The sequence below is a fragment of the Phyllostomus hastatus genome, unplaced genomic scaffold (assembly GCF_019186645.2).
Source record: "Phyllostomus hastatus isolate PE091 unplaced genomic scaffold, TTU_PhHast_1.1 phas_contig_40, whole genome shotgun sequence".
NCBI classification, from domain to species: domain Eukaryota; kingdom Metazoa; phylum Chordata; class Mammalia; order Chiroptera; family Phyllostomidae; genus Phyllostomus; species Phyllostomus hastatus.
In genome coordinates this window covers 4,003,789-4,023,266 of record NW_025333872.1, presented here as the reverse complement: position 1 = coordinate 4,023,266, position 19,478 = coordinate 4,003,789, and the positions used below count along the sequence as shown (strand labels likewise).

Sequence of the window (19,478 nt, the reverse complement as noted above, 5' to 3'; positions counted from 1 at the left end):
CCTCCAGTCCCTTATCTTGCTGCAAATAGTCCTCTCATTACATTCTTACCAGTTAAACAGTTTTGGAAGTGCCAACTGTTTGGAAGTGTTCCTGTCCAGAGCCTGACTACCATAGACTACAAGGTACATTCTCAGAGAGACCATGTACCTGAGGTTTGTGCCCCAAAGTTCCACTTTCACATGCTTTTCTTTCTATTAATTAAGGCAAGCTATATGGTATGTAAATAAGCAAGAGACATAGGGGAGAGACTCCCCAGCTTTAGTCCCCCAGTGCAAGCACTATGCTATCCAAATAAGGGGCTCACTGGTGCAGAACTGAGCTTTGAGGTTTAGGGGCTCAGTCAAGCACAAAGGCTGCACAATAGAGGACAGGGCACTCAAGGCCAACCCAATGTGTGGCACTTGCATTGGGCTCAGACCAGGTTCCAAGGAGAGAGCACTGTAATAAAGAGTAAGGCTCATAAAAAAGCTGAATGGACTGCATTTCAATAAGCACCCAGAGAAGAAGTCAGCAGGGGTTCATTGTCAAGTAAAAGAAAGTGAAGCAATTCCCAGGGGTGAGTACTTTCCCACTTTAGAGCAAGATGATTGCAAGAGAAGCAGAGTGGTGGCTGTTTTAAAGTTAGAAGGCTCAGAGAGCTTCATAGAATCAGGCAGTTATGATAGCAGAGGGAGATTCTTTCACCCCAGGGCAGTGAGGGATATTTGAGACTGTTGGTTCCATGTGCTTATCAAAAGGATGTCAGGATGATGGCTGTGGTCACTTGCCAGAATTAGCAAGAAATTCCAGTAATTCCCAAGGAAGAAGTGGGATGAGAGAAGGCTCCAGCAATTTGCAATATAGAGAATGAGCCAGAAAGTTGCTGTTTGGCCTCTATTACTATGACCCTGCTTTGCTCCTCTACCAATATATTGAAGTAGGAACCCAAGAAAGCTACAAATCAGAAAAATGGAGGTCAAGATTTTTAGTTCAAAAACAGTGATTACTATGTGCATGGGGCCGAGTAGACCATTCAATATGGTCACATCTACCTGAAATTTCCCCCATGGACCTGGAGCAAATGGGCAGCAGCTTCGTGCTCACCCTTCAGCATGCCCATGTGCCAGCCGGCAGTGGGGATGGATCGGGAGTTTGTGCCCACTTTAAAGAGCTAACTTTTTTTAAACTAAAGAATATTTTATCTATCTGAAGATATGGATAATAAACATTTGTATATCTCTCACTAAGAAATAAAATAGCACAGATGTAAATGAAGCCCCTGTGTACCCCTCTTGGGTCTACCTGCCTGCCTTCCCTAGGGAGAGCCACCTCTCTGAATTTAGTGGTTATTGCAAACATGTTTTGCATATATAAGTTACATATATAAATATTTGCAACTAAAAAGGCATTCTTTTATATTACTTTAAACTTAATGACAATGGTATCCTTCTGCAACTTGGTTTTTCCACTAAATATTGTTTCTGAGATCATATTGTAACAGGATGATACTGTGACTGCAGCCAGGGTGCTCCCCTCCCCCGACCTGCCACCAAAGAGGGATTTGTAATGGGGTCCAGAACTCAGGGTGTCCAGGAAATTTTAAAAATATATAGATGTCCTCACCCTCACAAGTCTGAGCTGGGGGGTGGGACACATGGAGCAGGGCCATTGAGAGTTATTTTGCATATCAACAGTTTTGCAAATAATGGCAAGAATGCTCATTTAACATATCTATAACTTTTGACTGGTTTCATAGATATGTTAAGTAGCTGTGATCAGGCTTTGAGCCAGAGAGATGGGAATGACTTCACCCAGGATGTAACTGAGGATGTAATTCCCCCTGGTTACAACACCTGTGCCTGCACCTGCACCAGAGCTTGGAGATGGCTGACTCCATGCCTCAGGGCCATGCCTGCTCGGACTTACTATGGCAGCCCAGAAAAGCTGGAAAAATATGGGAATGCTGGCAACTGTAGCCAACTGTGGGAGGAGTTGGAAATGGGGATGCAGAGGAAGAGTCACGCTGGGATTTAAATCCAAGTGCGGCAGCCAGGGCGGGGGGGTGGGGGGGAGGGGACCATGCTATTTGGTGTGGAACCAATGTGGTTTTGGGGGAACCATGCAGCTTTGGGGCTCCCTTTCACACACAGCTTAGGAAGCTGGAAAACAAGATGTAGCAGTGATGCAGAGCTCTTTCTTAGCAGTTTGGAAGAATGCAGGGGAGACATTGTGAGAAGGAAAGGGGTGAAAGAACTCTTGCTTGTGGGCCACGAGAAGGTGTCACATGGGTTTGGACTGAGAACTGGAGAATCCAGTGACACAGCTGATGGTGCTGGGAACTGAGGGAGACCTACAGCTGAGCACAGATTACTGGGAAGAACCAGGGGCTACCTGAGCCACAGACTTGTATTTCTTTTCTTGAGATACGGTACCCCTGACTGGGCAAAGGGGGGAAGGGAGGACTGTGTGTGTTTGTGGGTGTTTTAAGGGACTTTGGGATTTTAATGAATACACTAAGTCATTACTCTAAGTCTGTACAACTTTTGAATAAATGGTTACTTTCCTTTTCACCAAACTCTGGCATTTAGAGCCATAAGTCCTTGGCAGCGAGCAAGGCAAACCTAGTACAGGAGGCCCCAGGAGAGGAGGGGTCCATTTGGTAATAGTATCTTGTCCCCCCACCACGGGTCTCTTCTGTAACAATACCTCACTAGTGCAGTCTATTCATTTTTTATCTACTATATTGCATACTATTGCACTGTATGTAAATATCAAATTATTTAACCAGGCTCCTGGTTGATGATAGACATTTGAGTTGCTTTCTAGCTCTTACAACTCACTCTATATGAATATATAAAACTTACTCTATAATGAATATTCTTGAACATATCCCCATTTCACATGTTGTAGAGTTTCTCTAAACAAGTTACCTCAGAGTGAAATTGCTGCACCATAGAGTCACCATCCCAACAGGTGAATCCACTCATCTGACAATAACAGAAACCTCGAATTCCATCAATTCCCAATATTTCCCAAACATTCTCAAGTGGAATCCAAATTTCTCAGCTTCAAGCATCTCCATGGAATAGCATTCCTCACTTCTAGATCCTTCCTTGACAACACTGCTAGCACTTTGAGGACTCATCTTAATGTCCCCACAGAGCACGGATGAACTAGTTAAAAAATGCGTAAGGGCAGAGACCACACCTCATTCAACTTCAAAGCTCCAGGGAGCATTTGACTTATGTTTCTTAAGGGAAGGAATTTCTTCCACACTAAATCTTCTTTTCTGAGCTTTAAGACAGAATAACCATAGAAATGGACAAACCCTTTTGCTCAGGGTATAAAAGAAGTCTGAAAATGTACCACTTCTTTTCTATGAAGCCTTCCCTGACTTCCCCCATCTCAAAATGATCTGTCCTCTCACTATGCATTGCATCAGACCACACAGTGCTAATATTCCAGAGAAAAGCACATTGTTTGGCAAGTAATAATAATGGTTAAGATTTACTGAATATAGTCTATGTTCCAGGCACTGTTCTAACTACTTTACAAGTATTAATTTTGTCCTAATTTGAGAATAGGTACTATTACAGTCACCATTTTACAGATGAGAAAACTGAGCCTCAAGGAGAGTAAATACTTGCCCAAGACTACAAATCTGGTGTCATTGGGTTGGCCAAAAAGTCCATGTAGTTTTTATATAAAATAAAAGATGCATTTTTCATTTTCACCAACAACTATTGATTTGGATATTTTGAGTATGTTGGCTGTCTCCACTATTGGCCTCTAGTGGGTAGAGGCCAGGGGTGCTGCTAAACATCTTCCAATGCATAAGACAGTGTCACAGCAAATAATTATTTGGCCAAATTGTCAATAGTACCAAGAAACTTAGCAAAACACTTTTGACACATTTGATCACTCACAGCATGTTCTCCATATACTGCACAATTTTTTTGCATTTCAGTTGCATTTTTACCTTTCTTGAAAAATAAAGCATAGCACACTGAAAATTGTATTATCTTCTTCCGTCTTTGATGTTAAAATGACTGCACAATAATTCACCAATTTTTATAAGGTTTTTTAAATGTACGCTGATATGACAGTTTTCACAACACAATCTAACAAAATCGTTTCAAATGAAGTTAAAGACAACTAAGTACCACTAGAGTCATCATTCAGAAAAAAACTAAACAAACTTTTTGGCCAACCCCATATTTGAATTTGGATGCCAGCCAGTCTGACCCCAGAATCTGTACTAGAAGCCACTATGCTACACCAAAGCTACTGCTGGACACACACAAACCCTTAAATGCTTCTTGATATTGTTCTGATGAAAATAAAACTGTGGGCTTAATGAAGGATTAATTATCCTTTGCATCCATATCTTTGATATACCCGCATCAAATCTCTAAGGCCTTGAAGAATTTGCTGACTCCTTCCTTATTTATTAATAAAAGCTCCCAGTCACATGGGCTTGTCACATATGCACTGTAAGCCTCACTTGAAGAGAATGGAGGCCCCAGAGGGGGAGTGAATTTTGCTCACCAGAATTCATCCCCCAGGACCCCCTCCCCTCAGCCTTACACCAGTGCTTCTCAGATAGTTGTTGAACTACTGCAACCATTAATGACTAAGAATTGCACAGCACTTCACAGTGTAACAAGCACTTTTTATATGCCCTGCATCATGGATGCACATAACTCCTGTACCACAGGTAGTACTATCATTTCCATTTTACAGGTGACTCAAAACCAGGCTCAGACATGCTAAATTGCTAAATCACTTATCTAAAGAAGCTCAGCTAATTAGGGGATGGGTGAAATTTCAACCTAGATCCTCACAACTAATCCCATGATAAGATATCTTTAAGTTAATCCCTTTTACTCTTTGTCTTTTCCGTGCAGACCCACTTATAAACACAACTGACTTCTGTCTCTGGGACAGTGGAATAGAGTCAGGTCAAAAAAAAAGAGAAAGGACAGAATCGAACTAACCTTGCTCTATGAAGTATGAATGGGTGAATGAACACATGGATAAATGATATACATGGTCAACAAGTATTCCCTGAGTGTGAACTCTGTGCCTGCCACCTGGACAGGTGCTGTCAATATCCCAGAGACTAAGGCACAGCCCTAGCTTCTCAGGGCTTCTCCTCTGTTGCCACGTGCATGTCAATGGTAACTGGATCTATGAAAGGAAGCTCACCTTGTCAGGGCCATGTTTGAGCGGGGAATGCTGTGGAGAAAAGAAGAAACCCAGACCCCATTTTAACATAAACAAAGTAGACTAGAAGTACATCACATCAGGGCAAATTCCTGACAGACAGTGCTATGAAAGAGTTAAAAAGGACCTGGATGGCCCCACTGACCAGGAGAGCGATGCCCACTCAGACTTGCAGGGGGTGAGCATATGTCCCAGTTTCCCTGGGACAGTGCCAAGTCATGCCTACTTCAGTGCCCAGTCCGGTTAGTGCCCCTTTCACTCTTGAAAGAGTCCTGGTTTAGACAGTAAATTATATGGTCACCCTTGCCTTCCAGGAAATTTATGAGTCTCTCCAACAGCCCCAGGGCAGGAAAACAATTTGGCTTCTCAAGGTCATTGAGTTGCTCCTTTTTACAGAGCATCTGCTCACAGCTGCCACCCCAAAACTGGCACAGATTCTAGGGTAAGAGCCCCCACATCTATGACTGTGTTTCCATGCAATGTTAGCACTGAAGCCAAAACTATTCACCAACAGATCCCAAAATGCAGGAGATTTAAATTCAAGCATATCTGTTCTGTATTCTGACTCTGAAAGTTTCTTCCTGTATGATCTTAGGCAAATCACTCAACCTCTCTGAGACTCAGATTCCTTGTCTGTAAGATGATAATACCCATCCCATCTCATGGTATGGTTGTGAGGATTTAGCACAATGCCTGGTACTCAGGACATACCTACCCCAGAAGGCTTTCTAGAACACGTGAACTCTCAGATACAAAGAGCATGGGGGGATGAACATCTTGGGAACACCAGTGTATCACTGAGCCTCAAGCACCTGCACTACCAAGTTAGAACTGCTTCTTCATCTTTACAGAAAATGAAAAACATGGTACAACCACTGCATAAAACTGTTTGTCAGTACCTCCTCCTATAGCTGAGCACATGCATTCCTATGCCCAGAAACACACTGACACAACACATCCAAATGTTCACCCAAGGACAAGTGCACAAGTGCTCATAGCAAGACAGTACATAACCACCAAAACACCCAACCACAGAAGGGTAAATAAAGTATGTATAGTCACATAATGGAATACTACACAACCATGAGAATAAATGATCTACACAACAACGAGCAGAACAAACCAGACACAAACAAATATGTACCATATGATTTCATTTATGTGAAGTTCAAGAATAGGCAAAACTAATCTATGGAGTTAGGTTTCAAGTTCATGGGAGGGTAGTAGCCAGAGACACATGAGGGTCTTCTCTGGGCAGGGGAAGTGAGGGGCTTTGGAATGTTCTGTTTCTTGATCCAGATGCTGGTTATACAGATGTGTTCAGTTTGTGAAAATCCATTGAGCTATATACTTACAAACTGTGTATTTTTCTGAACCGTGTCAAACTTCAATAAAAAGTTAAAATAAAATGTTAAATGGAAAACATATTTTTTTGGTAGGGAGTTGAGCAGACTAAGTAAGCAGTAGACACTTAGCAAAAGGCCCTGGGATATTTGATTTGATAAATGTTAATTTATTCCCACTCTGTGCCTGGAACTGTGCAGGACACTAGGGAAACAGAGCTAATGAGACTTAGTCCCCACTCTCCATCATCATCTCCATCCTCAACTCCACCACCTTCATCATCATCACTACCATTCCTTAGTGCTTACTAGGTGCCAGCCGTGGTCTCAAGTACTACCCCCCCCTTTTTTATCAAGTCAGGCATCAACTTGATCTTCACAACAACCCATTTTGCAGATGAGGATACTAAGGTACAGAGACAATGAAGCAACTCATGCAAGGTCACCCAGCTAGCAATAAGTGGAGGCAGGCTCTGAACCCAGGGCCTGTGCTCTGAACCACAGTCTTATACTCAGAAATCTGACTTGTTTCTCAGCTCTGTCAGCCCCAGCTTCCATTTAGGTAGCCACAGACTTCAATAGCATACCTCTGTTCAGGACAACAGTGATGGTAAATCACAACAGTGTGCCTTGGAAAGGCAGAGGAGGTTCCTAACTCTACCTCTGGGCAGCTGCCCACCCAACTGATAGAGATTCAAAAAGAAGAGAAGAGTTAAAATGGCTTGGCCCTTCTACTACCCACAGGCCACAGAAACCCTGAATTTGCTTCAAACTCACTTCAAAGCTGCCTCTGGCACTGTGGAAATATTGACGGATCTCCCCACTGACCCAGCATCACCCTTTCCTGGCTGCCTAGTCAGGGGACCTTGAGGCTGGGGGCTGTGGCATCTGGAAGGAAGTAACTGGGGGGGGGGTGTTGACACTGACCCCCATGACCATAGTCAACACTGAGCTGTGAGTCTAGGTCCCCGAGTTTGGCACAATGAGCATCCATCATGCAGGCAAGCTTTGCTTTGGCACTTGGGAAGGGCTATCAGTGCACTTAACCCAAAGGGTGGAATGTTTCACTCACAGAGCCAAAGACAGCCCCATGCCTGGGACAAATGAGTAAGAAATAAACACCCACAAAGACAAATCAGATCTGGCAGACTCATGCAGGAATGATGTGGATACCTGTGTGGGCAGGCAAGAAGCTCCCAGGGGGCCAGTAGGATCCTCTGAGAGCACCCCCTTTATATTACAGATACACCAGTAAGGTAGAAAGTCCCAAAGGTCAACTTGTCCAGCCCCCTGTCTCCAGGATGGCAACAAAACCATCTGGTTGTGCTTCTACCCAGAAATGCACACACCCTCTGCCTAGCATGAGGAGCCGGGACAAGGGCAGGGGTACATGCAAATTTGTCAATAATCAAAACATGTGCTCAGTCTGCCCATTTATGACACAACCCTCTTTGTAGAGAAATCTGGGAGAGAAATCTGTAGAGAAATTGGGTCTCACCTAGAAAAAACAAAATAGAGCACAAGAAAAAAGGTACACTTTTACATAGTTTAACAGGGCCACCAATAATAATGGATACCTCCAAAACAACTTCATACAAAACAGCACAATGTCTGGAGCAGGCAGGGGGTTAGGAAGGGCTCTTAGAATTCACCACCCAGGGGAGAGGGGATGGTGGGAGGCAGCACTGGGTAGAGGGAGAAGTGCAGCTGCATTCACTTCAGTCTCAGTGACAGCCTCCGCCAACCCCATGGGAAGCCCTGAAACTGGGAGGCCCTTTAGAATTTTCCCATATGGGGACCAATGGGCCAGGCCTTTACCACTCTCACCCATCACTGGGTGCAGGTGACCCAGGAGGGGAGTGTGGAGGGAGGAGTGACTATGGGCAAGGCAACTCCTGAGCTGAGGTGGCTCCAGAGTGGGCTGCCCACTGCCAGCACAGCCTAAACAGGGGTCTGGGTGGCACAGCCCAGTGTCCACTATGCAAACTTTGGATTCCTAGGCAATCAGAGCGTAGAGTCCACACACCTGCCCATTATGCCGTACTGTTCCATTTGTTCCACCAGAACTGTTCTCTAGCATAATGTACAGTCTCTGATGTTTCCTGCTGCACTTCCTGCTTCGTCAGTGTTGAGGAGACTCAAGGAGGGAAGGCTAAATTTGATGAGAGGGGTAGGGGGAGCCATAGGACCTGATGGTCAGTAGCTTCCCTAGGGAACAAATGAGGACCACAGACAACATGTAGTCATACCCCATGATGGTCAGCAGGCCTGGTACACCACCCACTCAGCCGGAGTGACAAAGCGAAGCCTCCCCGGGGTGACGGATGCTTGGTGTGTCAGACTCAGGGACTCAAGCTGGTGATCAGCCAGGATGAAACCACATTTCATATCTGACGGAAGGTGGAAAAATAAACATCTCTGCCAGGATGGCATGATCTCAAATATATACAGCTGTGTGTAGGTATAAAGAAATCAAAACAAACGAGATTGATCCATTGTAGGGATGACCCTGACATACCGTCAAGGGGAAGAAAAGTGTGTACAGTTAGATTCAATTTCAGTGAAAAACAAACACAAACAAGATCCTGCTCTACCTGCACCCACACCTGTAGGTATTTATATAAACAAAGGCAAAGATATGGAAGAAAATCATTCTAGGTTATTTATATTAATTACCAGGGTGTGGATGGGGATAGAGATGTTTTCATTTTCCACTTGTTTTTTGTATCTCTGAACAATATTGATTCACACGTTTAAACAAGAAAGAATTACTTTCATAATTTGGAAAAATCAAATAAAGGATACATATTATTGAATGATTGGCACAGCACCAAATACATAATGGAGACATATATAAACATACTATTTCATTCTCTCTCCAGATAACTCCCCTCTTAGGAGCCAGTTCCTAACTGTCCTTTTGGGGTTGAACAAAAGGTATATCGAATTGCCACAGTTGGTGTGGCTCAGTTGGCTGGAGTGTCCTCCTTTATATCGAAAGGTTGCAGATTTGATCCCATCAGGGCACATGCCTAGGTTGCAGGTTTGGTTGCCAGGCGGGGCAGGCAGGAGAGGCAACCCATTGAAGTCTCTCTCCACCGATGTTTCCTTTCTTTTCTCTTTTTCTCTCCCTTCCCCCTTCTCTAAAAGGAATAAGCATGGCCTTGGGGGAGGATAAAAAAAGGGGAGGAATACGTAATTCAAGGCCAACATTTTTCTGTACCTCCCCCTTAACCCTTAAAACAGACTTCATTTTACTATTATTCTACACACAATATATATCTGCCACCAAAAAAACCTGCCACTAAAATCTATAAAAAGTATACGATCCATTCTGTAGTCAAATGGCATTGCTGTGAATTACAGGCTATTTGCTATTATCCATGACCATGCTTCTCCCTATTACTGTGCTAATAAAAGCTGACCATAGCAAGCTAACTCCCCATTATCCTGGCACATATACACGAGAGCCCAGGGAGGCCAGAATCCAACTTTTAGCACATCGGCTGCCAAAGACTTGGTTTTAAGCATCTTCCATCCTTCTTTGTCCCTGACTGCACCCTACGAGGATTGTCCCAGAGGGAAGGAGCCACCATAAGGTGGGAGGATGAGGACACAAAGGACCCATATATGTCTTTAAAACTGTGTAGCTCTTCTCAATCTGGTTGGCTATGGGAATTCTCTCTTGCAATCCCATCAGTGCCTGGGCAAATACTACTCTTTCCTAGAGAGTTAACTCAGGTAGCATTGCACTGAATCAAGGGTTAATTGACACTACTTGGCTATCAGGTATGGGCTCAACAATGTAATTTGACTTTTATGAGCTCCAAACATGCAGAAAGCAAGGTGGAGACTGTAATGCAGTGTGTTGAATGTTATGACAGAGCTGTGTGTCAAGTTCATGGGAGTGACAAGAAAAGAGTGACTGGGGTGGTGGGGAGCCCTGCAAAGGGAGTTTGAGAGAGAAGGGGACACCTGAGTAAGCCTGGCAGGAAAAGTAGACCAGGAAGGTAAAGATCGGGAGGGGTCTTTCAGGTAGAAAGAACTATGAACAAGGGTATAGAGGTGGGGCATGCTTGTGACTAGATTCATTGTAATAAAATCTAAGCTAACCCTTGAGAAGTGACAGGATTGCTGGTTGACACAGCAATGAGCTGTACAGGAGAAGCTCACTCACACATCGGGAGCCTGATCTGTGTCGTCTTGGAGGACACCCTTCACCTCAAAAACGTCACATCGGTTTTTCTTCATCACACCAGCTTACAGACTGATTATTTTCCCCTTATTCTGTCCATGACACTGGATTTAGATTTTGACTTCAATCTACTTTGTTTTTGTTCTACTTGTTTAACTAAAAGTAACTGCAGCAATAATCATGATAGTAAGAGCTAACGGTTGCTGAGGGATTACTCTAGGTCAAGGGCTGCCAATTTTCACAACCACCCTGAGAGGGAGATATTATTCACTATCATCCCTGTTTTCAGATGAGGAAACCGAGACTCAGAGAGGCGAAATAATATGCAACGTCTTACAACAGGTAAGTGGCAGAGCCAGGATTCAAACACAGGTTTGTGGGATTCTAGGATCCATATTCTTGACCACCATGCTATAGTGACTCTTGCCAAGGCACACTTGTTCCATTCCTGTCTGAGATCTAGGACAGAAGCCACCGAATTTTTCCTGTTAAAGGGCCAGACAATAAATATTTTAAGCACTGTGAACTATACAGTCCTTATTACAACACTCAACTAGGCCCTGTTAGCATGAAAGCAACCCTTGGCAACACAAACAAATGACATGGCTGTGTTCCAATAAAACTTTATTTATATAACAAGGTGACAGGTTGGATTTGACTGTTGAGATTGTTGGCTCCTAATCTATAGCAATGTGTCTATTCACTCATTCAGCCAGTGTTTATTGAGTATCTACCTTGTGCTTGACACTATTCTAGGTTCTGAGAATACAGGAAGAATGTAAGTCCCTACCCCTATGATAGGAGCTTACTTAAATCCTAGCAAAGTCCTGCCTATTTGTCTTACCTATACCTGGTACCCTGAGTCCTAACCTTGGTATAGTATTCTCCACTCTTCCCTCAGACCCATGGCTCCCAACTTAGATTTCAGATTACCTGGGAGCTTGTAGAACTCTCAATGCCTGGGCCCTACTTCCCAGAGATAGTAATTTCATTGGTCTGGGGTGAGCCCAGGTACTGATGCTTTTATAAGCTCCCCAGCTGATTCTAACATGCAGCCAGGGCTGCAACCCACTACTTGGATCCTCCTTCATTCCTGTTACTTCCACTTATCTACTTTGTAAATTAGTGTAAAACTTTTAGCCCACAGAGTAAGAACCATAAAATGTGAATACCATCTCATAAGGTTGTTAAGATGATGAAGTGAGGCCACATGCTTTTCAAACTGTAGCATGTTATACAAATGTAAGGTGTTGTCATTCTGCCATTGTTATTAGGTTTTAATGTTAAAGTACTGACTCAGTGATTTCTCTTTCCAGTTTTGACTTTGACTCTTTGAGCCAAGGCAGTGTTTGGGACTGCTGAAACAAACTGAACGGAGACAGCTCACTAAGAGCCCAGGTTCATTGGTGAGTGAGCTGGTGGCCTTTCCTTTAGTCCCTAGGGTGTCACATGGGGATTCATGGGCATGGGGAGTGCTCATCTGTGCCCCAGTTTTACATGGAAGGTCTCCATTTCCGGACTGAGATAACTGACCTTTGAGCACTGATGTTAAGCCTTGAATAAGCGGTTTATTTATTTTCACTCATGGACAAATATCCAAACACATGTACTTTCGTGAGCTTAGCTCTAGAGAGGGAAAGCAGCATGAACATTTTTCTGAGCACTGAGCACTTTGCCAGGTCCTTCTCATATATTATCTCATTTCATCTTCAAAACAACCCTGGGATATGAGAATAGTTATTGTTCTCATTTAGCAGATGAAGAAGAATCAGAGAGGTTGAACAGCTTGTGATCTCCTGGTGCCAGAACTCACACCTGGGTCTACTTGGTTCTGAAGCTTTCTCCATGGAACCAGAAGGCATCCTACAAGTCATTTAGCTCCACTCTGGCCAGAGATTAAACTGCCTAAAGTTTATTTTTCCCAGGTTTCTTCTTTTCTTTCTTTCTTTTTTTTTTTGTAGGGGCAGCCCCAGGAAGAATCCCACAACACCTGCTAATACCCACAGTCTGAAAAGCCTTGTACAGCACAAGAATGATACACATGTCCAAAAAAGAAAAGGCATTTCCTCCCTAAACAGCACCTTGACAGTGCAGTTTTAAAACCTCATAATGAAACAACAACAACAAAAAGAAATGTGAGGAGAGAGTTGGAGAAATAGATATTGCCAGGGCTGAGGAATTCACTGACCCCCAATCTGGGCCATCTCAAGAGATGCTGGCCAGTGGCTGAGCCTCTTAAAAGCTGAAAAGTCATCCCAGGCCATCGTTAAAGAGAGCGCTTGAACAAAACAGAAACAAATGTGATCCTTAAAGTTTTAAATGTCAACTTGAAGGATAACTTAGAAGCTCTGAGATGGGCCAAGAGAGCCTGCAGCTGCTCTCTCCAGCATCAGATGCTCCGTCTCTCCTTGGACTAGCCACTCCCCTGCCCCATACCCACCAGGGAAGTTTACAGATGCCTAAAGCTTCCATTCTTTACAACCCATCAGAGTCTCCCCTTACTCTGACCTTGGCTCCTGCAGGCACAGTTTGCCTAACAAACCTGACCTCGGGCTTAATCTTCAAGACTCAGCTGGTCCTTCCATCCCATTTTCTTAAATTCTTTTTTTCTTTTTGCTGCCCTGATTGGGTGTTTTCCACTATCTTGTCTTCTAAATCACTGATTCCATCTTCTGCTTCCTCTAGTCTGCTGCTGATTTATTTGGAAGGAACACTTTGTAAAGCATATGATTTTCTAACCACTATGCTGTACATATGAAACTAATACAAAATAATATTGAAGGTAAAGTGTAATTGAAAATAAAATTTAAAAAGAAAAAGGTTAAAAGTAAAAAAAAATGGTTCTTGATCTTGCTGCCCCACCTCCACCTTGCCACCTCCCCACCCCCACCATACCAGAACAACCTGCTCTGTTGCCCTGCCACCTCTAGAGAGAGCTCACACAGGAGCTGGTTCCAGGACAGATACCCAGGATGCCTGGTTCCTTCTCTCACCCCTCAGGGTAATAGGACAGGCATGCACACGGATAATTCCTGTCAGCCACCTTTTCCAGAAAGAACAAGTAAAGGTGTGACCTGAGTCCTGGAAACTCCACTCCCCTGCCTTCCATAATGGAACACTTATAGCCAGATTTGGTGGGAGGTTCTTTCTAAACAACACAGGCTCGATGGTTGAAAACTGCAAAATGAAATTATGATAATCCCTTTATCAACGGTCTACAACATTGCTAGCTCCGTTTTCATTCTTTTGCATAAATATCCTTTTTGTAATAACCCTGTGTGGTAAATATTATCCTCAGTATGGTTTCACAGAGGAGGATGCTAAAGCTCACAGGAATAAGTAAGGTCTCCCAGGTGCCTAGTCCTCTCCCAGGCAGTGCTCGGAAGCCTGTGTTCTATCCTCGCACAAGGCTACGTTTGTAGTCCAGACCTAAAGCACACAAGATCCCTGAACACAGACACTCTGGCCATGGAGATCCAGAGGGCTGTCTGCTATCAAAGCCAAAGACAAAGTCCAAGTTGTTTTTCTGCCAGGTGTATTTGCCCTTTGGACCTTCAGGAGAGCCTGAGAATGAATGCATCCTAAGTATTCTGATCTCAGAGAGGATTGAAGAGCTGGCCAGATCTTGAGCTGATAGAAGGGACACTGAGAAGGCTTCACTATCAGCCCAAGCATCAGTGGTCTAGGAATTTGTCCAGGTCTCAAGTTGGTGAAATGTCTCCCAGAGCAAACCCAGAGGGGTCAGGATTCTACTGACCATCTGGAGAAACCCACATGATGAAAGACTAAAAGCTCAGGTCTCTCCCTGCGGAGCCCTGTGCTGGGACAGGGTATTTCTGGGTGTCCACCTCCAAGGGCCCCTCTGTCCCTAGATGTTCAGCGTTCTGTTTGTAAAGTGGGAATGAGTGGGAACATTCAAAATTGGTCCTTCCACTGACTCCACTGAAATCAAAGAAGCAAGCTTCTGCCTTGTTGGTTATCTTTGCACCCTCCTGACTACAGGCACTTAAGCTTTCCCTCTCCACCCTGGGCCCAACGCTCTTCATTGAGGGAGAGGGTTTAACTTGTTTAGTGACCAAATCATTGGGGGCAAGAAGTTGGGAAGAAAGACTGGGGAGAAAGCAAGTTCTCACAGAAAGCGGTAGTCTCAACCTCAGCCACACTTACCCAAAGAAAAAGCATTCACAGGACTTCATACTGGTCCTGCCCTCACATCCTCCCTCTTCTCTGAAAGCCTGACTCTCTTCTCAGTTCTAGCACCCAGGGAAAGCTTCTCTCCTCTTTTCGTCCTGAGAGGGGCACAAGTATGCCCTCAGCATCACAGGAGCTAGAGGAAAAGCTCCAAAAACTCGGCTAGGAGTTATGCGCCAGAGTGTACAACTTACCAGGCAGCAAGACATAATAGCACAGTTGTTTTTTTGGTTTTTATTTTGTTTTGTTTTTAAGGGAGGAATGCAGCTCCCAGCACAGATGAGAAATGGGCTGTTTATGTGTCCATGCCCGAGGGCCACGACCATCACCACAAAGTCACAAATGTGTAAGCATGTGCTTGCATGTTCATCTCACAGGAACCCAGCTACTCCACTTACACACTATTTTACACTGCTCTCAAAGTGACTTATTTCCTTCTTCATCACACTTAGGTTGAAGATGCACTCCTTAGGTTAAACAAGTCTATTTTTGACATTGTTGTCTGCTCAGGCTATTATAGTATTTCCCTAGGGGTCAATTTGTATAATTTCTAAAATCTTTCCCAAATCTCCAACTTCCTGTGGGTCCAAATTTCCTCTCTGTCCCTTCATTCTCTCATTTTTCTAGGACACAGGGAGAGTCCAGTAATGTTCCTCCCATCCAAACATTGTAGGTTGGCTCTATTGCAAAATACAAAACCAGAGACCGGGCTAGGGCAAAGCTGAAAGGGCTCTCTTTGTGGTCACTGGTTTGTTGAACCCAGCTATTGACATCCAGCGCCATGCATTGGGCAATCCAGGGCTTCTGGGTCCACAGAGCCGGCGCCCCCTCTCCTCCCACTCTCAGGAGAACACAATTGCCCCTCTTCGTCCTAGGGAAAATCCATTTCCTCCATCAACCGGCTGGCTTTTCAGAGAAATCCAAGAAACTGACACCAAACTCAGATGGGGCAGGGGTGGGGGTGGGGGACACAAAACTTGAAACTTTAAACTTTTCAAAGATGAGAAGTTGCTTTCACTCCCATGTCAACTTCAAGGCAAACCTCCAGGGCCTCTTTCCTAGAGAGGCGTGATTTTCCTTCCCACCTTCCCAGGAACTCTGCAAATCCTCCACAAAACTGTGCAAAAGTGGCCAAAGCAGAGAGAGAAGAGTTAAATCAAGCCCAGACCTCAGCAATCTGTGTTCAATTTTGATAAAAATCTCTCTCCCTCTCCCCCACCACCCCCCTTCCTCCACGCCACAGCTCAGACATGTCTCTTTATGTTATGAGCTTGCATCTTGTTTGGGGCACTGCGGTGCTTCCAGAGAATCCGGCATGTCCCCCACCGTGGGCACATGTGGCAGACACATTCATCCCACTCCTGGGGCAGGACTGGACACAGAGCCACAGTGTCCCCACCACCACCACTCCTCCACTTCCTATCTTGCTTAGATTACCTGCCTCCTGACCAGATCCCTCCTTCCCAGTTAAGTCAAAGTCCCACGGCCTGGTGATGTCAGGGCCAAGGCAGGAGGTTCCGTAGCAGCCACAGGTGCCAAGGTGCCCAGAGTCAGGACTCCTTTCCTTAGATGCTCCTTTCTTTGCTCAAAGTCCCACTGCCCACTGCTTCTGAGAGCAAGAACCGCGGCTCCCCCTCCCCTGCCTGCTGGCCAGGGGCCAGGCTTGCAAGTGGGAGCTGGGCTTGTGAAGAGTTAAATCATCCGCATGAAGGTACAAACTGAACCAGGACAAGACACCGCCAAAAAAGTTGTCAGTGTGGGGGGTATCGGCTATGTTTGTCCACTTGTGACAACAAGGAATCAGATTTCAAAGCCACGAAAAAACATTTTTTAAAGTTTTCCAAAGACATTTTCTGTGTCCAGATGTGCTCATAACGACAGACACTACACACAAACACGCACAGACGCGCACGCAGGCCCTAGGAGCCCACTCAGGGGTTCGTGGCTCCTGCAAACACTTCGGAGAAACAAAACAGGCAGCCTGTGCAGTTTGCCTTTCCAATCCGCTTTTAACGCTGTGGATAAAGTAAGGGGAGAAAAGTGGAGCAGTACTGGCAGAAAGCTCCCTCAGCCCGACCCCCAGCCCACGGACAGACGCGAAACCCAGCAGGCCGGCGGCCGCACTTACTCCGAGGCCCCCATGGCGGGCGCCGCTCCCGGCCGTCCGAACCCGGCCGCGCGCTCGCGGCAGCGCTCCGCTTCTCTCCCCGGACTCCGCTGCATTCAGAGAAACCACCGCCACCGCCCCTCCCGGCCGGCCTCGCTCCCCCGCCCGCCCCGCTCTGACGTCAGGCGTCTTGGAGCGGGGATATTTATGGCCAGGATACTCTGAATTTTCCCTAGGTAGAGTTCTGATTGCAGTTCCTTGGGATTTGTAATTTTCACACTTTCAGACAAAAAGGAGGGGAGGGAGGAAGGGAGAGGGCAGCCGGCAGGGGCGAGGCAGACAATGAGGGTAGCTGTTTCCTACTTTGGCAAGGAGCCTTCTCAGGGCTCCCTCTGTTTTGGAAACATGTAAGGGTCAAGGAGGCAACGGCGGCGACCTGGGCAGTAGGTTTCTCCTCTCTTCTCCTGTGGGCATCAGGCACAAAGACCTGGTCTGGGGCGATGGCGGGTTCAGGTGTGGAGGGAATGCCCTCTCCATCCTCAAAGCGTCCCGTTGAAGGACAGTAAGTCCCGGGAAGGTGCTAGGGCAAGAAAGGAGATAAATCAGGCAGAACAGAACAGCTAATTAGAAGCCCTAGTCCACACCCTAACAACTTTTCCATTTCTTCTTTGGGAGTGTGTATGCTTAAAAAAAGAGTTTATTTTTATAAAATTATGTTCCACACTCCCTGCCTCTGTATAGCTTTTCCAACTCAGTGCCAGTCAATTCATCTTACTTCACTGCTTATATACAGAGTTTGAACCGTTTACAATAGCTCTTATTCATACTTTTAAAGATTGCTTTTAATTTTTTTTCTTAAATGTTATTGTGATCCATCTTCTGGACTGGACTGGAAATTGCCTTAGTCAAGAGCAACTGTCTGCCCCATGGTTGGCATTATCCTCAGGGTGAGTGTTTTATGTTCTGTTTTCCTCACAACCCCAGGAGTGTGTGAGCAGCCGGCACCCACACTGGGTGATGACCCATGTAGAGTTTTATGGGTGTTCAGGTATAGATTCTTGATAGTTTTTTTCTGTTTCTCTATCGAGATGAAGCATCTTAGGGAAACAGCTTGGTTTAAGAGCCTTCCTTCCAGAGTAGAGAAAAAGAGGATGTAAATGCTTTGTCCTTTATGGTTCCCAAGAATTGGAGAATGAATATAAAAATGATACACATGAGATGCAAATTGCTTGTATAGTTAGATAACATAAGTGTGTAGGTATTCAACTCTCCATTAATAGAAGGAGCCCAGATAACCGCAAATCATCACTAAGCCATCACAACTCTAGTGAACTTTCCATTAGCCCAGATGGAGTGTGTGTTGTGTGTGTGTGTGTGTGTGTGTGTGTGTGCTTAACCACAGTTACAATGCAGCAGGGACTCAAGGACTTGGAATGTGTTTACCTCTTTGGCAGCAGCTGGTTAGGGCTGATTGCCAGAAGGGGCCAAGTCTTGGGGACTGGGCCTCCTGTAGGGGACAGCCAAGATGTTTTAATCCAAGTCACAGAGGGCCCAGACCCCTGCTTTTTGGTCACTGTCAAGTTGCCCTCCTGAGCTTTATACCCATTGCCACATCTTTCCTCTTCCTCATATCAGAGTTCCATTAGCAGGATAAGTCTGCTCTGTAGTCAACATTGTAAATTGGCTTCCAAAAGCCTTCTTCCTTGCCTTCCTCAAGTGAAAAACTGCAAGTCTACAATATTTACCATCCCAGACTCCCTTGTAACTGGGGATAGCTATAAAACAAGGCCAGACAAGGTTGTCATGCAAAAGGCAGGAATCAGCTGCCACAAAACTCTTTAAGAAAAAGTCAGATTTAGATGGCATCCCCTTCAACACCTCAACATTCCTTATTCATTCTTCTTCCATTTCTTCTCTCTTAGAACATGGATATGATGCCTGGAGATTCAGCAGAGATCTTGCACCCTTGAGAACAAAAACCACTCACTTAAGGATGGTAGAACAGGAAGGTAGAGAAAGCTGAGGTGATGCCCTGGCTGGTGTGGCTCAGTGGATGGAGCACCAGACTGTGAACCAAAGGGTCGTGGGTTTGATTCCCAGTCAGGGCACATGCCTGGGTTGTGGGCCAGGTCCCCAGTAGAGGGAATGCAAGAGACCGTATACTGATGTTTCTCTCCCTCTCTTTCTCCTTCCCTTCCCCTCTCTCTAAAGACAAATAATCTTTTTATAAAAGAAAGTAAAAGCTGAGGTCCTAGGTGACATCTGTTAGTGGCTATACCTTCCTCTTACTTCTTGTTAAGTGAGAAAAATAAACTCCTATGTGTTTAAGTTATTATAGTTGAGTCTTCTATTGTTTACAGCCAAATATAATCTTACTTGATACACTTCCATCAATTCACCAAAATATAAATTGGGATAATTCCTGAGCATTAGCTT

At 45.0% G+C, this 19,478-nt stretch overlaps 1 protein-coding gene across 2 annotated transcripts in view; it reads right to left on the bottom strand.

The window, feature by feature from the left end:
* The window catches only part of DAAM2 (dishevelled associated activator of morphogenesis 2), a 110,529-nt gene extending 93,346 nt beyond the window's left edge, over nt 1-17,183 (bottom strand). For both annotated transcript variants that reach the window (XM_045843673.1, XM_045843674.1), the window contains exon 1: nt 17,064-17,183. The gene's annotated coding sequence lies outside the window, so the exon portion shown is untranslated. The remainder of the gene's footprint in view (nt 1-17,063) is intronic.
* Nucleotides 17,184-19,478: the final 2,295 nt, after the last annotated feature.